The sequence below is a fragment of the Aegilops tauschii genome, chromosome 5 (assembly GCF_002575655.3).
Source record: "Aegilops tauschii subsp. strangulata cultivar AL8/78 chromosome 5, Aet v6.0, whole genome shotgun sequence".
In the NCBI taxonomy this organism is placed as follows: domain Eukaryota; kingdom Viridiplantae; phylum Streptophyta; class Magnoliopsida; order Poales; family Poaceae; genus Aegilops; species Aegilops tauschii.
In genome coordinates, this window is record NC_053039.3 from 30700 (window position 1) to 49888 (window position 19189).

A 19189-nucleotide genomic window follows, 5' to 3' on the forward strand; every position below is an offset into this window, starting at 1 on the left:
TCGTGGCGCCGGAGTTTCGTCCCGTAAGCTTGCTTATGATTTTTTTCCAGGGTAGAAGCCTTCATATAGCAGAAGATGGGCACCGGAGGGCCACCAGGGGGCCCAGGAGACAGGGGGCACGCCCAGTAGGGGGGGGGCGCCCCCACCCTCCTGGCCAGGGTGTGGGCCCCCTCTGGTATTTTCTTCGCTCAATAATTATTAATAATTTCAAAAATGACTTTCGTGGAGTTTCAGGACTTTTGGAGCTGTGCAGAATAGGCTTCCAATATTTGCTCCTCTTCCAGCCCAGAATCCCGGCTGCCGGCATTCTCCCTCTTCATGATAAACCTTGTAAAATAAGAGAGAGTAGCCATAAGTATTGTAACATAACGTGTAATAACAGCCCATAATACAATAAATATTGATATAAAAGCATGATGCAAAATGGGCGTATCATGGATCCACCAAAGACAAACACCGACCGAATCCGGTGATATCCGTCGGAGACACATCTCCACATGCCCTCCGATGATGCTAGACGTGCCACCAGAACGGGGACTAGGCGCGAAGAATCTTATTCCAACTTCAGGAAGCCGCCGCCATCTCGTCTTTATAGAAAAACACAAACCCTAAACGCACACAGAAAAACCTCCAAAAACAAATGAGCCAACATATATACACATACGTGAGGATGCCAAAAGGCTACAAGAGGATGCCAAGAGACTAGAATGCAAAAGGCCAAAAGACATCACTTAATATAACTCTAACAAAGAAAACACTTACATTATTGTTTCCTGTGTCCGCAAAGTCTCCCATTGGCCTTATTATAGATGGATCGAAGAAGTTGAAACCTCCTGCGGCTAGTCCGCTAAGGGCATCTACAACGGGGGCGCTTAGGCTAGACGTCTGGGTTCTATTCCGGGCAGTTTTGGGCTAATCCTATTCGATCCAGGGATTGGGGCTGGCATCGATGCTAGTTCGGTCGCCGGGCGCTTGTTTCGTTTCTGTTCGTATGACCCCCTTTAACCAGCGATAAGGATATTCTTTCTGAGAAAAATAAATTCTATTAGCGCTCAGTTAGGCGCTCGTGCGTTGGCCCAACAGACGCCTGCATCAACTCAACTTCAGTAATTATATTTTCCTATTACTAAGCGCCTAAATAGGCGCCTCTCCATTGAAGATGCCCTAACAAGGGCACCACAAGAATACGAGGACTCTGATCACACTAGAAGAAAAACGAAAAACATAAAAAACGGCACCGCAAGGCGCATGTATTCTTCTAGTCCTAATGATTACTAACTATGTCTCAGGACACAAACTTCGCTAATTAATAAATAAACAGCTCTGTTTCTTCTCTTTCGATTACACAAGGCCTGGTTGCTCGTGTGAAGCCGCCTTGAGCTGGTCCAAGGCATCGCTCTTGAGATTCTTTTTTTTGCGGGTATCGGTCTTGAGATTCTGAAACGACTGCACCGCGTTTTGAGGTTCAAACGACGGCGTCGTTTCATTCATTTGTGTGCCTATTGCGTCAGGTGTAGACGTTGAAGTTTGGGCACCTTTTCTACTCCGTTAGTGTCTCGCCAGGTTTTTTTTTGCCTCATAAGGATGTTCGTCTCCAAGATAACACATGTTTTAGTGGGTTTTTCCTAGCATTATTGGAGGCTTCTGATTTCTCATTTGTTGCGTTTTGTGCGTGTATGGTGTTGTTTCCATTAACAGTATCAAATGGAAGTTGGACGAGCCCCAGTTCGAAAGAAAAGAAAAACATGTTTCTCTTGTTCAGATGTATTGCAGAATGGAGCAACGGATTAACATATTTTGAAAATCCAAGACAATGTATGTAGATAGTGCATAACCGAATGTGTAATGAACTAGAAAATCGTCATGTCGTGGGCATAGGCAATTTGTTCCCCCAAAATCACCTGAGGTTCAAATTTCAAAACTGAAAATACTCCCTGATGAAACTTCAAAGGTGAAGATATTCCCTAACGGGATGTGTGGTGCCAGGTTCTCTCTTCCTTTAGCAGAACCGAAAATATTCCCGGACGAAAGTGAGGTGCCCGGAAAATATTCCCTCACGAGTTCTTAAAAGAACTCTTCGCTTTCTTCTTCCTCTGATCAGTTTATGCTAGACTGAGGTGACAGAGAGGGAGAGGTAGGCTCGAGGAAGAGCTAGGGCAAGGTTTTGCCCCAACAGATTTCCGTCTGTGATCCTGCACAGGGTGGTGTATGCCGACCACAAACTAAAGGGCACTTTCTTGATCCAACTCCTTGCGCTGGTCTTGAGCTGGTCGAAGGCATCAGTCTTGAGATTCTGAAATGACTGTGTTTTGAGGTTCAAACGACTGCATCATTTCATTCATTTGTTTGCCTATTGCGTCAGGTATAGACGTTGATGTTTGGGCACCTTTGCTACTCCGTCAGAGTCTCGCCAGGTTTTTTTCGCCTCATAAGGATGTTTGTCGACACGATAGCGCGCGTTTCAATGGGTTTTTCTTGGCATTAGTGGAGGCTTTTTTCTAGACATCGCACGAGTGTGTGTATCATGTATTAAATAAGGAGGGAAACGACCCCATCCACAGTATTCTTACAAGATGGTTACATGCAAGAACTCCACATCCACACGGCCCAAAATGCTAACTACGTACTCACTTGTACCCACCTTGCTAGCCCTCCCAGAAAGGTGTCAAAATCACCTTTTAGTAGCCCGTGTGTGGAGGCTTCTGATTTAGCATTTTGTTGCATTTTGTGCGTTTATGATGTTGTTTCCATTAACAGGATCAAATGGAACCTGGATGAGCCCTGCGGGAAACGTCGTACCCTAGCTCTGGGCGACGCTTGCATGTTATATAACCAGGGGCGCCACTCCTTGGACATCATACAAGTTGTTGGTATTACAGACTTGGGAAGGAAGGAAGAGATATCTAGTTACAAGAGATAACAGAGACTATAAACTACCTATCTCTATCCCTATCTGTAGTATTCGGTTACAAGGAGTGGAGCCGGCTATCACACGATGCAATATGTGTCATTTGACACTCTCCCTTAATCACAACTTGGTTAAGTTGAGATTACGCTTGAATTCCTCAAGACTCCTTGTAGGTAATGTGTAGCGACCAGACCTCAAATGGTCTGTGCTGCTGTGCAGCAGTGTCATCCCTGGATCAGTAATGCTGACACGCACAGTACAAATGGAGGATTTATAACAGAGTAGCAATCACACACTTATTACATCGAATATCTCCAAAGAGAATAAGTATGATAAATATGGCTTAAGGCCATCTAAAAACGATAACAGCGGAAGACTTGGAAGATAAGTGAGTCCATCAACTCTAGCGGCATCACTGAGTATAAGACCATGACCTAAGGCACCTTACTCGTCGTCTGAAAAGTCTGCAACATGAAACGTTGCAGCCCGAAAACGGGTCAACACATAGAATATGCTGGCAATGTAACACATAGAGAATAATGAACAATAATAATGCTATACTACATGCATATATGGCTGGTGGAAAGCTCTATGGTTAAGTTTTTGCGAAAAGCCAATTTTTCCCTACTTCAAAGGAATAAATTTTATTTAACTATCATGGTAGTTGTGAAACATTGAGATGGTTGACAGCATTTCAATCCCAATTAAGAATCATCATTAACCCAACAAAATTAATTAAAAGTAACATGGTGATGAGATTCAAATGATAATCCAGGTACTAGATACTCAAGTTGTCCATAACCGGGGACACGGCTAACCATGATTAGTTTGTACACTCTGCAGAGGTTTGCGCACTTTTCCCCACAAGACTCGATCGCCTCCGCTTGATTCTCGCACTGCATGATTTTTGAGAAACGGATGACCGAGACACAGTCTTTCCGAAGAGGTCCCCTTAACCGATAGATAGGCCGGTACACCTACAATCCCCTACATCTGCTAGCCCATCATGGAAAGGTTTCCCACAACTTACTCAACTATGCTAGAGCCCATAATAGCTTGTGGCTGCACACGGAAGTTTCCAGCATGAATAATCTTATGATCCCTTTGAGCCTGGGTGGCGGTCCTTATACAAACAGACAACACTGGGTTCTCCAGGTGCCTCAGTCCACCCAGATGTGAGCCATTAATTAACAATCTCACATCTGTCATGGAAAATTCACTCAAACCCAATCCACGTCTACGAGCATAGCATGGCAATATAATAGCAACGTAGAAGTAACTCCCAAGGGTTTGATAAAAGAACAGGTAATAGGTACTACCTCAACTACTTCCCAAAGTCCCACAATTTAATTAGATCCTAATCATGCAATTGTTTGAGTAATAGATCTAATGCAATAAAACTGGGTATGGAAAGTATGATCAAAGTGTTACTTGCCTTGCTGATGATCCGCGAAACCTAGCGATTCGAAGTAACAAGCAGCACACTCCGGGTACTCTATCGCAAACAAACAAACAAGCATACAATCAGTACTCATCTAATGCACAGGTAAAAACTCGAATGAAAGATCCAACCAGAAAGTTCAACTTAAGAACTCCGGTTTGCAAAAAGAATCAATTCGAACGAAGCAACGAAAGTCAAACTGCGAAAGAAACAAGCTTCATTTACTAATCTGGATCTAGGTCAAATTTTACAGTAGGAAAAACTTGTTTGAGTAGGTTAAACGGAAAAAGAATTTCGAGACGAAACTCTAGGCGCTTGAATCGCCTGATTCCGATAAACGAGCGAAAAGTTAAACAGAAACGAATATTCGATCAGAAATCAAAATCTGAGATAATCGCGGAAAAATCCGACGAAAAAGAAAAACGGACGAACGGTTAAAGAACGGACGTTCGTTAACAGAGAAAAACTGACGAACGCGTTGTTAAAACGAACGAGTCGGTGAACGCTCACAAAATAACAAAACCGAAAAAAAACCGATCTAGGGTTTTTTTTAACGAATGGTTTTTTTTAAACAAAACCGGCAACCGAACGGCGGTGAGGTATACCTCGTCGGGGCGGGCTCCGGTGGGGCTTGGCCGGCTCCGGCGAGGGGCGGCGAGGGCGGCGGGGTGCGGGGGTGCTCGGGGGAGGGCGAGGGGCGGCGAACGGCGAGCGGCGGCGGCGGCCTTCAGGCGTCGGGGCTCCGGCTCCGGCGGCTCGGGGCGGGGCAGGTGCAGGCGGCGGCGGGGTGAGAAGGAGGGGGGGGGGGGCGGCTATATATGAGGGGGGGTGCTGGAGGCGTGGGGGAGGGGGCAAGGCACGGCTCCGGCGGAGTCCGAGCCGGGCACGCGGCGGCGGCGGCGTACTGGGGAAGGAGAGGGCGCGGGCGGGCCGGCGCGCGGCTGGGCCTTGGCCCGGTCGGGCGGCGCGGAGTTTTTTTTTTAATACGTTCCACGGAAAAAAATTCGTAGAAAAATAAATAAAAGTCCAAAAAAGATAAAATAAATTTTCCCCGTTTAGTTAGAAAATCTAGAATAGGGTGAACATTTTTTTGACACAAAAATAATTTTTGAAAACGTGCAATATTTTTAATGCAATTAAAATTGCAAATAAATTCCAATAAATGATTTTAACACTTTTTCTCCAGTATTTCAATTGTTTTGGAGAAGTCATATTTTCTTCTCTCGTTTATTTTTAAAATGAAATATTTTTCCGGAGAGAAAATAATTAAAACCAAAATCCTCGTTTTATTATTTGATGGAAAATCAAATATGAAAACTTGAGAAAATCCCCAACTCTCTCCGAGGGTCCTTGAGTTGCTTAGGATTTATCGAGGATTTGTCAAAATGCAATAAAATATGATATGCAATGATGATCTATGTATAACATACCAAATTGAAAATTTGGGATGTTACAAACCTACCCCCCTTAAGATGAATCTCGCCCTCGAGATTCGGGTTGGCTAGAAAACAACTGGGAGTGGTCCTTCCGTAGATCTTCCTCTCGCTCCCAGGTGGCTTCATCTTCCGTGTGGTGACTCCACTAGACTTTGCAAAACTTGATAACCTTACTGCGGGTAACTCGGCTGGCATACTCAAGAATCTTAACTGGTTTCTCCTCATAGGTCAAATCACTTTCCAGTTGAATTGCTTCCAGTGGCACAGTATCTCTCAGTGGTATCTCAGCCATCTCTGCGTGGCACTTCTTCAACTGGGAAACGTGAAATACATCATGAACTCCAGACAATCCTTCGGGCAATTCCAGCTTGTAGGCAACCTCTCCCATACGTTCCACAACTCTGTATGGTGCGATAAAACGGGGCGCTAACTTTCCCTTAACTCCAAAGCGCTTCACTCCTCGAAGTGGTGATACTCGAAGATACACTCTGTCTCCGACTTCGTGAACTGTCTCCTTTCGTTTAGAATCAGCATAACTCTTCTGCCTGGACTGGGCTACCTTGAGCCTATCGCGAATCAACCTTACTTTCTGTTCAGACTCCTTAATCAAATCTGGTCCAAACAACTGACGGTCTCCAACTTCGTCCCATAACAACGGTGTTCTACACCTCCTTCCGTACAAGGCTTCGAAAGGGGCCATCTTCAAACTGGTCTGATAACTGTTGTTATAAGAAAACTCCGCATAAGGCAGATTGTCGTCCCAACTAGATCCATAATCTAGTGCACAAGCTCTCAACATGTCCTCCAAAATCTGGTTGACTCTCTCGGTCTGTCCATCCGTCTGTGGGTGAAAAGCTGTACTAAACTCTAGCCTGGTTCCCAATGTTTCATGTAACTGCTTCCAAAACTTCGAGGTAAATTGGGTTCCTCTGTCTGATACAATGGTCCTCGGAACTCCATGCAAACATACGATCCTGGTCATGTATATCTTTGCCAACTTAGCACTGGTGTAAGTGGTCTTCACTGGAATAAAATGAGCCACTTTCATCAAACGGTCGACTACAACCCATATTGAGTCATAGCCTGAACGAGTCCTGGGTAATCATGTGATAAAATCCATGCCTATTTTATCCCACTTCCATTCGGGTATCGGCAATGGTTGTAGCAATCCTGCTGGCTTCTGATGCTCTGCCTTCACTCTCTGACATACATCACAAACTGCTACATATTCTGCAATATCCTTCTTCATTCCGGTCCACCAGAAAGTATTTTTTAGATCCAAATACATCTTGGTATTCCCTGGGTGAATTGAGTACGGTGAATCATGGGCTTCTTGCAAAATCAACTTCCTGATCTCCGGATCATTTGGCACATATACGCGGTCCTCAAACCATAAGGTATCGTGCTCATCCTCACGAAATCCCTTGGCTTTTCCTTTGTTCATCTTCTCCTTTATCTCTTCAATCTACTTGTCTGTCTTCTGAGCTTCTCTGATCCTTTCCATCAAGGTAGACTGAATCTCCAATGTCGCTAAATAGCCTCTTGGGACTATCTCCAAACATAGCTCGCGAAGGTCCTCGGCTAACTCCTGAGGTAACTCTCCTGTCATGAGGGTGTTGACATGACTCTTGCGGCTCAACGCGTCTGCTACAACGTTAGCCTTTCCTGGGTGATAATGCAATCTCATATCATAATCCTTAATGAGCTCCAACCATCTCCTCTGTCTGAGATTTAACTCCTTTTGCGTGAAAATATACTTCAAACTCTTGTGATCTGTATACACCTCACAATGGTTTCCGATGAGAAAATGTCTCCATGTCTTCAATGCATGCACCACGGCTGCTAACTCCAAATCATGCATAGCATAATTCTTCTCATGGGGTTTAAGTTGTCGTGAAGCATATGACACAACTCTTCCTTCCTGCATAAGCACTGCTCCAAGTCCTCGACGAGAAGCGTCGCAATAAACTTCATAATCCTTGCGTTGATCTGGTAGAATCAACACTGGTGATGTAACCAATCGTTCCTTCAACTCTTGGAAACTAGCTTCACATTCCTCAGTCCAATTGAATTTGGTGTCCTTTTTCAATAGCTCCGTCATGGGCTTAGCAATCTTCGAGAAATTCTCGTTGAATCTCCGGTAGTATCCTGCAAGTCCAAGAAAACTCCGGATTTCTCCAACTGTCGTGGGTGATTCCCAACTTGTCACTGTGTCAACCTTGGTAGGGTCTACTGCTATTCCTTCTCCCGAAATAACCTGTCCAAGGAATCCAACTTCCTTCAGCCAAAATTCACATTTGCTGAACTTGGCATATAACTGATGTTCTCTGAGCTTCTCAAGTACCAATCGCAAATGCTCCTCATGCTCTTCATCATTCTTGGAAAAGACTAGAATGTCGTCAATGAACACCACGACGAACTTATCCAAAAACTCCATAAATACTTTGTTCATCAGGTTCATAAAATAGGCAGGTGCGTTAGTCAGACCAAATGACATAACGGTATACTCATACAATCCATATCTGGTGGTAAAAGTCGTCTTAGGTATATCCTGCTCTCGAATCTTTAACTGATGGTATCCTGATCGTAGATCGATCTTAGAAAATACTTTAGCTCCTTGTAGGCGGTCAAACAAATCATTGATCATTGGCAGTGGGTACTTGTTTTTGATGGTCACTTCATTCAATCCACGGTAATCAACAACCATCCTTAGCGATCCATCTTTCTTCTCCACTAGAAGTACTGGTGATCCCCAAGGTGACGAACTTGGGCGAATATAGCCTTTATCCAGTAACTCCTTGATCTGCTTCTTAATTTCCTCCAAATCTTTTGCGGGCATCCTGTACGGTCTCTTAGATATTGGCCCTGTGCCTGGCAAAAGTTCAATCAAGAACTCAATGTCTCTATCTGGTGGCATGCCTGGCAACTCTTCTGGAAATACATCCGGATAATCCTTCACCACTGGTACTTCCTCCTGTACAACTCCTGATAATGAATTCACTTGGGTCCTCTTCGGCATATGCCGGGATACATACTTGATCCTTTTTCCTTCCGGGGTGGTAAGAAAAATCGTCTTGCTGGCACAATCGATGTTTCCTCCATACAACGATAGCCAATCCATTCCCAAAATCACATCCAAACCTTGCGATTCCAAAACTATGAGGTCTGAGGGGAAAACATGCCTTCCAATGGCCAACGGCATCTGAAAACATCCTTGGCTGGCCATATACTCTGCTCCTGGCGAGGTTACTAACATAGGGGTTTTGAGAACTTGGGTGGACAGCTTAAACTTATTCACAAATCCCCTTGATATGTATGAATGCGATGCACCAGTATCGAAAAGAACGGTTGCAGCAAATGACTTAACCAAAAACTTACCTATTACTGCATCAGGATGAGCTTCAACCTCCTCCACGCTCACGTGGTTCACATGTCCTTTGTTGAACGGGTTCGGCTTCTTCCAAGAGCTTCCATTGCCATTTCCATTTTGGGCTTCAGGACAATCAGTTGCATAGTGTCCCGTCTTCTGGCACTTGAAACAAATAGATAGGCCAGTACACCTACAATCCCCTACATCTGCTAGCCCATCATGGAAAGGTTTCCCACAACTTACTCAACTATGCTAGAGCCCATAATAGCTTGTGGCTGCACACGGAAGTTTCCAGCATGAATAATCTTATGATCCCTTTGAGCCTGGGTGGCGGTCCTTATACAAACAGACAACACTGGGTTCTCCAGGTGCCTCAATCCACCCAGATGTGAGTTTTAGTTGCCACCTTAAGTTGAACCATTAATTAACAATCTCACATCTGTCATGGAAAATTCACTCAAACCCAATCCACGTCTACGAGCATAGCATGGCAATATAATAGCAACGTAGAAGCAACTCCCAAGGGTTTGATAAAAGAACAGGTAATAGGTACTACCTCAACTACTTCCCAAAGTCCCACAATTTAATTAGATCCTAATCATGCAATTGTTTGAGGAATAGATCTAATGCAATAAAACTGGGTATGGAAAGTATGATCAAAGTGTTACTTGCCTTGCTGATGATCCGCGAAACCTAGCGATTCGAAGTAACAAGCGGCACACTCCGGGTACTCTATCACAAACAAACAAGCATACAATCAGTACTCATCTAATGCACAGGTAAAAACTCGAATGAAAGATCCAACCAGAAAGTTCAACTTAAGAACTCCGGTTTGCAAAAAGAATCAATTCGAACGAAGCAACGAAAGTCAAACTGCGAAAGAAACAAGCTTCGTTTACTAATCTGGATCTAGGTCAAATTTTACAGTAACAAAAACTTGTTTGAGTAGGTTAAACGGAAAGAGAATTTCGAGACGAAACTCTAGGCGCTTGAATCGCCTGATTCCGATAAACGAGCGAAAAGTTAAACAGAAACGAAGATTCGATCAGAAATCAAAATCTGAGATAATCACGGAAAAATCCGACGAAAAAGAAAAACGGACGAACGGTTAAAGAACGGACGTTCGTTAATAGAGAAAAACCGACGAACGCGTTCGTTAAAACGAACGAGTCGGTGAACGCTCACAAAATAACAAAACCGAAAAAAACCGATCTAGGGTTTTTTTTAAACGAACGGTTTTTTTAAAACAAAACCGGCAACCGAACGGCGGCGAGGTATACCTCGTCGGGGCGGGCTCCGGCGGGGCATGGCCGGCTCCGGCGAGGGGCGGCGAGGGCGGCGGGGTGCGGGGGTGCTCGGGGGAGGGCGGGGGGCGGCGAACGGCGAGCGGCGGCGGCGGCCTTCGGGCGTCGGGGCACCGGCTCCGGCGGCTCGGGGCGGGGCAGGTGCGGGCGGCGGCGGGGTGAGAAGGAGGGGGGGCGGCGGCTATATATGAGGGGGGTGCTGGAGGCGTGGGGGAGGGGGCAAGGCACGGCTCCGGCGGAGTCCGAGCCGGGAAAGCGGCGGCGGCGGCGTACTGGGCAAGGAGACGGCGCGGGCGGGCCGGCGCTCGGCTGGGCCTCGGCGCGATCGGGCGGCGCGCATTTTTTTTTAAATACGTTCCACGGAAAAAAATTCGTAGAAAAATAAATAAAAGTCCAAAAAAGATAAAATAAATTTTCCCCGTCTAGTTAGAAAATCTAGAATAGGGTGAACATTTTTTCTTTTGACACAAAAATAATTTTTGAAAACATGCAATAGTTTTAATGCAATTAAAATTGCAAATAAAATCCAAATAAATTCCAATAAATGATTTTAACAGTTTTTCTCCTGTATTTCAATTGTTTTGGAGAAGTCATATTTTCTCCTCTCGTTTATTTTTAAAATGAAATATTTTTCCGGAGAGAAAATAATTAAAACCAAAATCCTCGTTTTATTATTTGAGGGAAAGTCAAATATGAAAACTTGAGAAAATCCCCAACTCTCTCCGAGGGTCCTTGAGTTGCTTAGGATTTATCGAGGATTTGTCAAAATGCAATAAAATATGATATGCAATGACGATCTATGTATAACATACCAAATTGAAAATTTGGGATGTTACATAATGACTTTGTGAATCCATCTGCAACCTGATCTCGTGAATGCACAAAACGGATCTCCAATTGCTTATTAGCTACCCTTTCTCAAACAAAGTGGAAGTCTATCTCAATGTGTTTTGTCCTGGCATGAAAGACTGGATTAGCAAATAGATAAGGAGCACCGAGATTATCACACCATAGACATGGAATTCGAGTGTGCTTCACACCAAGCTCTTTCAACATGAACTAAACCCATATAATCTATGTTGTGGCATTAGCTAGTGCTTTATACTCAACTTCTATACTTGACCTTGACACCATGGCTTCTTTCTTTGCACACTAGGATATCAAGTTTGGCCCAAAGAATATTGCAAAACCACCAGTGGAGCATCTGTCATCTGGACATCCTGCCCAGTTAGAATCAGAAAAAGCACTAACAAGAGTGGAAGAGGATTTGTTGAAGGTAAGACTAAGATTCATAGTATCTTTCACATATCTCACTATGCGTTTTGCAGCAGTCCAATGAATTTTGGTGGGAGCATGAAGAAACGGACATACTTTATTGACAGCAAAATAAATATCAGGCCTTGTTAAAGTTATGTACTGAAGTGCTCCCACTAAACTTCTATATCTGGTACTATCTTCCTCACTCAAGGGTTCTCCCTCAGCAAGTGACAGTTTTTCTGTACTAGATAGTGGTGTTGGTGCATGCTTATATCCTTGCAATCCAACTCTCCTTACCAGATCAGTGACGTACTTTTCCTGAGAGAGATGAAGACTGTCTCCATGGTTTTTAACTTCAACTCCTAGAAAGAAATGTAGTTCTCCTGGATCCTTAAGGGCAAACTCAGCACTCAGATCCTTTAACAAACCTGTCACAGCTTCATCAGATGAACTTGCGACAATGATATCATCAACGTAAATAAGAACAAATATAGTGGTATTTGACTTATTGTAAATGAACAAGGATGTGTCAAATTTTGAAGGAACGAAAACAAGTGTTTGCAGTTTCTGACTTAGTCGTGAGTACCATGTCCTGGGAGCCTGTTTCAGTCCATATAGAGCTCTATCAAGCTTGTATGGTGTTGTTTCCATTAACAGTATCAAATGGAAGCTGGATGAGCCCTAGTTCGAAAGAAAAGAAAAACCTGTGTCTCTTGTTCAGATGTATTGCAGAATGGAGCAACCGATTAACACATTCTGAAAATCCAAGACAATGGGCCGGTATAGATAGAGCATAACTGAATGTGTAATGAACTAGAAAATAATAATGTTGTGGGCAGAGGCAATTTGTTCCACCTAAATCACCTCAGGTTCAAATGCCAAAACTGAAAATACTCCCTGATGAAACTGCAAACGTGAAGATATTCCCTGGCAGGATGTGTGGTGCCAGGTTCTCTCTTCCTTTAGCAGAAACAAAAATATTCCAAGACGGAATGTGAGGTGCCAAGTTTTCCTATTTGGTAACGGGTTCTCAAAAGAGAAAAAAATGTAACAAGAAATTTTCGCACTGGGCTACCACTTCTTTGCATAACCCTCTTGTGTAATTTTAGCGGTACAGTTGTTTTTTCCCCAACCGGACTGGAAATATTCTGTTTATCCAGACCGCGGTGCATCGATCTTGAGCCGGTCGAAACAATCGGTCTTGAAAATAATAATAAGACTAAGCGTGATTGCCTCCGTGGCTGTGGGGATTATAGATGCCCTGTTTTTTCTCAGCCACCATGTTTTCGCGTGCGAGTATTTCCTAGGAAAAACTGTTTAATTTATGTGGTTTCCTGGTGTTTTCCATTTCTTCTTTTACAACGCACAGGCAACTTACATGATGTTTTTAGGAAAACATGTGAATGCCAGGGTGATAGTTTTTTAGATATATATGAACAACATTTTCTGAAAAAAGGTGCAACAACTTGCACGGATACTTTTCTAGAATATGCGTGCCTAAATTGTTGTTGAATGTAGACGGATTGTTTTCACACATCCTCAAGTTTCCAATCCTTGTTGCATGCAGATAAAATAGGAGAATATGGCATTAAAAAGGAAGCAAGAATCTTTATTATTATGTATCCAAATCAATGGAAAACCATTATACATGAGTAATCTCGACAATAAAAACAGAGAAAGGGAGTCACTGGAACAAGCATGTCGTCATAATACAAAAGACGGTCTGTTAACAAAGAGACAAAAATGAAAGAAACCAAAAAATATGGGATGCAACCGCGGCAATTTAATAGTAAATAAATAAAACATCCATAGACACCATAACAGCAGCGACACCGATAGACAAAAGAGCGCGCACTCACACTCACGGGGTCACGGCTTTATCGCTGAGGACTTTGGCACGTTCTAAGTAGGTGGTAGCTTCATTCTTGAGTTTAGTGGCCTGTTCTGGAGAGGCAGTTTTGGCCTCCTTGAGTTTATCGCCAGCCATCTTAACATATTCTCCGGCTCCAGCTTGATACTTGCAAAAGTCAATGCACTTTTGGTTGCACACTTCCATTGCCATTTTTGCCTTGCAGTCCTTGAAACATTTGTCCCAGCAGTCCTCTTGGGCAGTTACTGCTGGTGTTGAGACCGCCACGACCATCACGACGAGGAGGAGAACGGCAACGATTGCATTCCTAGTATTCAGCGCCATTCTTTCTTGAGACTACTTCCACAAGGTACGTATGACGGGTTGAGAAGGAGGTTGTTGATGAGGAGATGATGGTTTCTGGATGGAGTTCTGGCCATTGTCCGGTTAAATAGCATGCTTAGGAGAAAAAAGTGTGGCCGTGAGAGATACATGGACAACCCCACGTTGTAAGTGACATGCTGGGTGCACGGTGGCCATTCCTCCTTATTTTTACCCAACCACAAATTGGTGCCAAGGGATTAGCTAGAAAGCTTTATTTTCGATGGTTCAAGTAAATGTTATGAGGAATGCATGCACGGGGTCATTCCTGATAAAATTTTACTGATCTACTTCTGACATGGCCATGCATCATGGAGGACCATCAGTACTTTTCTTTTGAAAATCATCTGAACTAGAAAGGTTGGACGCGCTTTGTTACGTCGTTCGTGTTGTTGGGTTTCTCAACAAATAATCACTCTGTTTAAACATATAAGGTATATTGCCTTTTTGAAAAGGCAAACCTTTTCAATTTGATTAAATTTATACAAAAATATGTCAAAAACCATAATATCAAATCAGTATTTTTAGATTCATCATGAAATGAATTTCTATACCTTTTTTGTTTAATATTATGGATGTCGATATTTTTTCTTTGAACTTGGTCAAAGATAAATAATTTTGACTTTCTAAAATACTAATACCCCTTATATTTGAAACTGATGGGATATTTAGTTTGGCAGGTGCGGGAGACGATAGTGTGTTTTATTTTTATTTATTTATAACGCGTTGATTTGGTGCGCCTTTCCTGGTGTGATTATGTGTTATACACTAACCAAGCTATATTTATGTGGGGAAATTTTTGTGTCGATGGCTGCATATATACTATATTAGTGCTACAATATCACATGATGAGGCTTCTTTTTTCCAGGTGGTGGGAAGGTGCACCGGATTATTATGTTGTTATAAGCCGGTTGCTGGTGATTGACTTGAAAAATCATTGGCCCAGTTAAAATCGTAAACCAAATACAAAATTGAATACCTGAATGAAAGAGCTTCAAAATCAGGGAACATAGTGAACTAAAAGAATTGAATGGGGTAGCTTGAAAAATTGTTGACCAGGTCAAAACTGGATGACCCAAATCTAAATTGAATACCTCAATTAATTATGGGCCTTCAAAAATTAAGAAGCATAGTGTATAGAATAAAAGAATTGGATGAGAGAGCTTTGAGAAATTGTTGACTCGGTCAAAATTGGATGACGGAACAATGCACTCTAGCAGCTAGTTTTGCTTCCGGGAGCTGTGAAAGACTTAGAGCATCTCTATTAGACCCCGTATAACGCCGACACACAAAACACGTTTACAGATCATCGAAAAAGGCGCGGGCGGGCGCAGAGTCAGACCCCGCAAAACCGAACTGTAAAAAGGAATATTCGCTGATATTCCATTTTACAGTTCCGCTATGCGGTGTCTTACTCTGTGCCCAACCGCGCCGGCTTACAAAGTCGTTTGCGGTTTTATCTGAATTTGACACATATGCACATATTCAGAATTGCTAATTTGCAATATAAGGAAAAATGTCAATTTGACGATACAACAATTATCCAAATTACAATAATTATTCAAATCACCGAAGCAAACTGAATAATTCAATACAAAACTTGTCCCGAATACAAATCACAAATGAATTAAATGAAAATGAATGGAAAAATGGAATGTGTTACTGGCCAGCCCTTTGCCAATGGTACTCAATGAGATCCTCCTAAAGCTAAAAGTGGGTGTTTGCATGTTCAATCTCCTTGTAGGTCTGAAGAAAAGCTCTAGTGCGGTTAGGGTCTCTAACTGGTTTGACACGGCTACCCACATTGTAGTAGAAGAACTCCAAGTTCATGCCTATCTCATCTTCGATTATCATATTGTGAAGAATAACACAACATGTCATGATGTTTTTCAAGGTTCGCTTGTCCCAAAAATGAGCAGGACCATAAACAATGGCAAAACTAGATTGCAAAACCCTGAATGCTCTTTCAATGTCTTTTCGGGTTGCCTCTTGTACCCTTGTGAATTCACATTATTTACTAGTTTGGGCCTCTCTGATGCTCTTGACAAATGTGCACCAAAGAGGGTATATACCATCTCTAAGATAGTACCCCTTTGTGTATTCATGCCCATGGATAGTGTAGTTGCAAACAGGAGCATCACCACGAGCAAGCCTAGCAAACAAATGAGACCGTTACAACACATTGATATCATTGAGAGTACCCGGCATAACAAAAAAGCAATGCGAAATTCTAAATCCTCGGATGCTACGGCCTCTAGCACAATTGTTGCATCACGAGACTTGTCACAATACATTCCCTGGCATGCCTTTGGGCAATTTTTACATGTCCAATGCATATAATCTATGCTACCTAGCATACCAGGCCAACCTCTTCTATCATTAGCTGCCATCAATTTTTTTGTGTCTTCCTCGTTGGGTGCCCGAAGATATTCAGGACCAAAGACACGGATGATCACTTTGGCTAACCTACGCACTGACTCAATTGTAGCATCTTCACCAATGCGAAGGTACTCATCGGCATAGTCAGCCGGAATGCCGTATGCAATTACCCGCATAGCTGCCGAGATTTTTGATATGCACTAAATCCCTTCAAGCCCGCAGCTGTTGACACACGAACACGTCACGTATACCCTCTACGCCGGGGGTGATGCACCACAACTCACGTCGAAGGAGACCCGACCGACAGCGCGATACGCAGGACAGTCGGTGGGCGCTTTTGAAGACCCGAAACGCCACACGCCCGGGAGGGACCCCGTCAGGGAGTGCGGCGGCTATGGGCTGCCCTAGGTCGATTCGCTCGCCCCTAGAGCCTCATGGATCGCTGCCCTCCAATGCGAAGAATGAACGAAGAACGAGAAAGAAAGATACAAGGGTAGGCGATAAAGATAGATGAACACAAAAGTGTAATAGATTGATTGGTTTGATTGGTGTTGTTCAATCGACCATCACCCCAACATATATAAGAGGCGGCTGGACTTCCCGTACAAGTAAAGGATTCATCTAGGCTTTCCTTACAAAAAATTACATCAATTCACGCCCTAGAGCCCTAGTTCTATTCCAACTCGGATTCAGTCTGAATCTGGCCCAACTTCTGTCTTCCTCCTTGCGCGGTCCGTCGAGCTTGCATATGATCTCCGATCAAGACGACCCAAATATCAAACTTGTGCGCCTTGACGATACGAACAACTCTCATGTTGATCACTTTTTCAAATAAGGCCATCTTGAATACTTTTCGAGGTCATCTTTACCTTCCAGTCGGACTCGGTCTTGCAGCAGACTGGATTGTCCGAGTCTCGTAGTGAATTTGCAGGCCATATAGTATCTCTGATGATGATGACTCCAAAACCAAAGTTTACCGTTTTGACAATATGCACAACTTCCGTATTGAACACTTCTCCATCCGAGGTAATCTTGATAAACTTTCGGGCACATGTTCAGTTTCACTCGGATTCGAGCTCATCCACTCGGATATTGGAGTCATTCACTCGGATCGTCCGACTGGACTTTTTCACTCGGATGTTAGGATCTTTCACTCGGATGGCAAAATTTTCACTCGGAAGACAATCTTTCACTCGGATGACTATATTTTCACTCGGAAAGCAATATCTTACTCAATCGGCAAGCTTTCATCCCAATGGTAATCTTTTCACTCGGATAACAATATTTTCACTCGGATGAAAATAAGTTCACCCAGATGGCAAACTTTCACTCGATCGGTAAGTTTTCTCTCGGAATTCCCGACTGAAAACATAGCCTGATCTTGATTTGTCTCTCCAGGTCTCATACGACCTCGAATTGAGACGTATTATATATGAACATCGATCGTCTCGACGAGACGAAACTTTCCCGTGTTGAAGGTTTTTCGATTCAAGGCCATCTTGAGGGCCTAATTGCTCGCGCGACCCATCAGACAGGGTGTCTGGTACTTCGCGCCATATTTTCGTTTAGGTTCGGTCTGTAGTGTATTGTCTCTAACTTTTGCATATGAATTAGGATTGAGATAATTTATATATCAAAATCGATTGCCTCGACAAGACGAAGACAATTCCTTTAGAGTGCTCCTTCATCCGAGGCCGTCTTGAAAGTGTGATCGGCCGAAAACCACTCAGAACACTGAATCCTGCCACTCGGAGTACAATTTCGGTCCCTAAGATAAGGTCGGATGACGATAACCGAAACATCAAAGTTGTTCCACTCGGCGACGTGAAACTTTTCACGCTGAAAACCCTTTCACTCGAGGTCATCTTATTTGCCTTTTATGTCATGCCAAAATGTGGTGTCAACAGCAGCATTTCTTCTTTGAGTAAAATACCGACAATTGGCCTCGCAAGCTTGCACAATTTTCACAAAGAGGGTGCGGCGGATATGTTGGACTGTCCGTGAAGTAGTCTTGCATCAATATCTCATTTTTGAGATGGCGATTTTGAGGAATGCAAAGACGTCCGAAGGTCGATCATCGCCGCCTCTTTCGGTTCTCATCTTCGTGCTCCTTGACGGCAAGGGCCATCACCAACATCTGCTGGCAGTAGTTGACAAGCAGCGTCTCAACATCCGAGTCGTCTGAATCGGATAAATCGTCTAGTAAAAACTTCTCGCACGGGCTCAATTCCATCTAAATTCACAAACACGCCTGCCGCGTTAATTAACAATGCATACCGATCGGCACTAGCACAAGTACATACACACCGGCTGCTCGGGGCGGTGGCTCTCCGGCAGGGGATGCGGAGGCGGCGGCGACGACTAAGGGTGGCTCGTGGGCGGCGGATCCCGGGTGGCGACGGCGGTTAGGGGCGACTCGGATCGGCGGATCCGGGGAGCCGGGGCAGCGGCTCGGCGGAAGAGGGTAGGGGCGCCCCCGTGGCCCGCTTGCGTCCGCAGGTTTGGCCGGAATCACCGTCGGCGGACGGGCGGAACCAATGGCGAGCGGCGGCGGAAAGGGGTGGGGAAAGAGCGCGGGCTGAAATGTCCCTCCCGCCAACCGCTTTTCTGGGATACGGGGCACCGTAGGGGCGGGGCAGAAACCTGCGTTTCACGGGTTGAGGACGGGATTTTGCCGCGCCCCTCAAAAAACATACGGGTCGAACGTGTTTGCTGGGTCTGGTGGGGCGGGATTTTCCGCGCCGACCTGTATTTTGGCGGTTATTTTATGGGTCGCGGCTTTATACGGGGTCTGCTAAAAATGTTGTTAGGACTTGGCCTTGGCGTCCGTTCTCATCCTCGGACCCCGGCATTTGGCTCCTTGC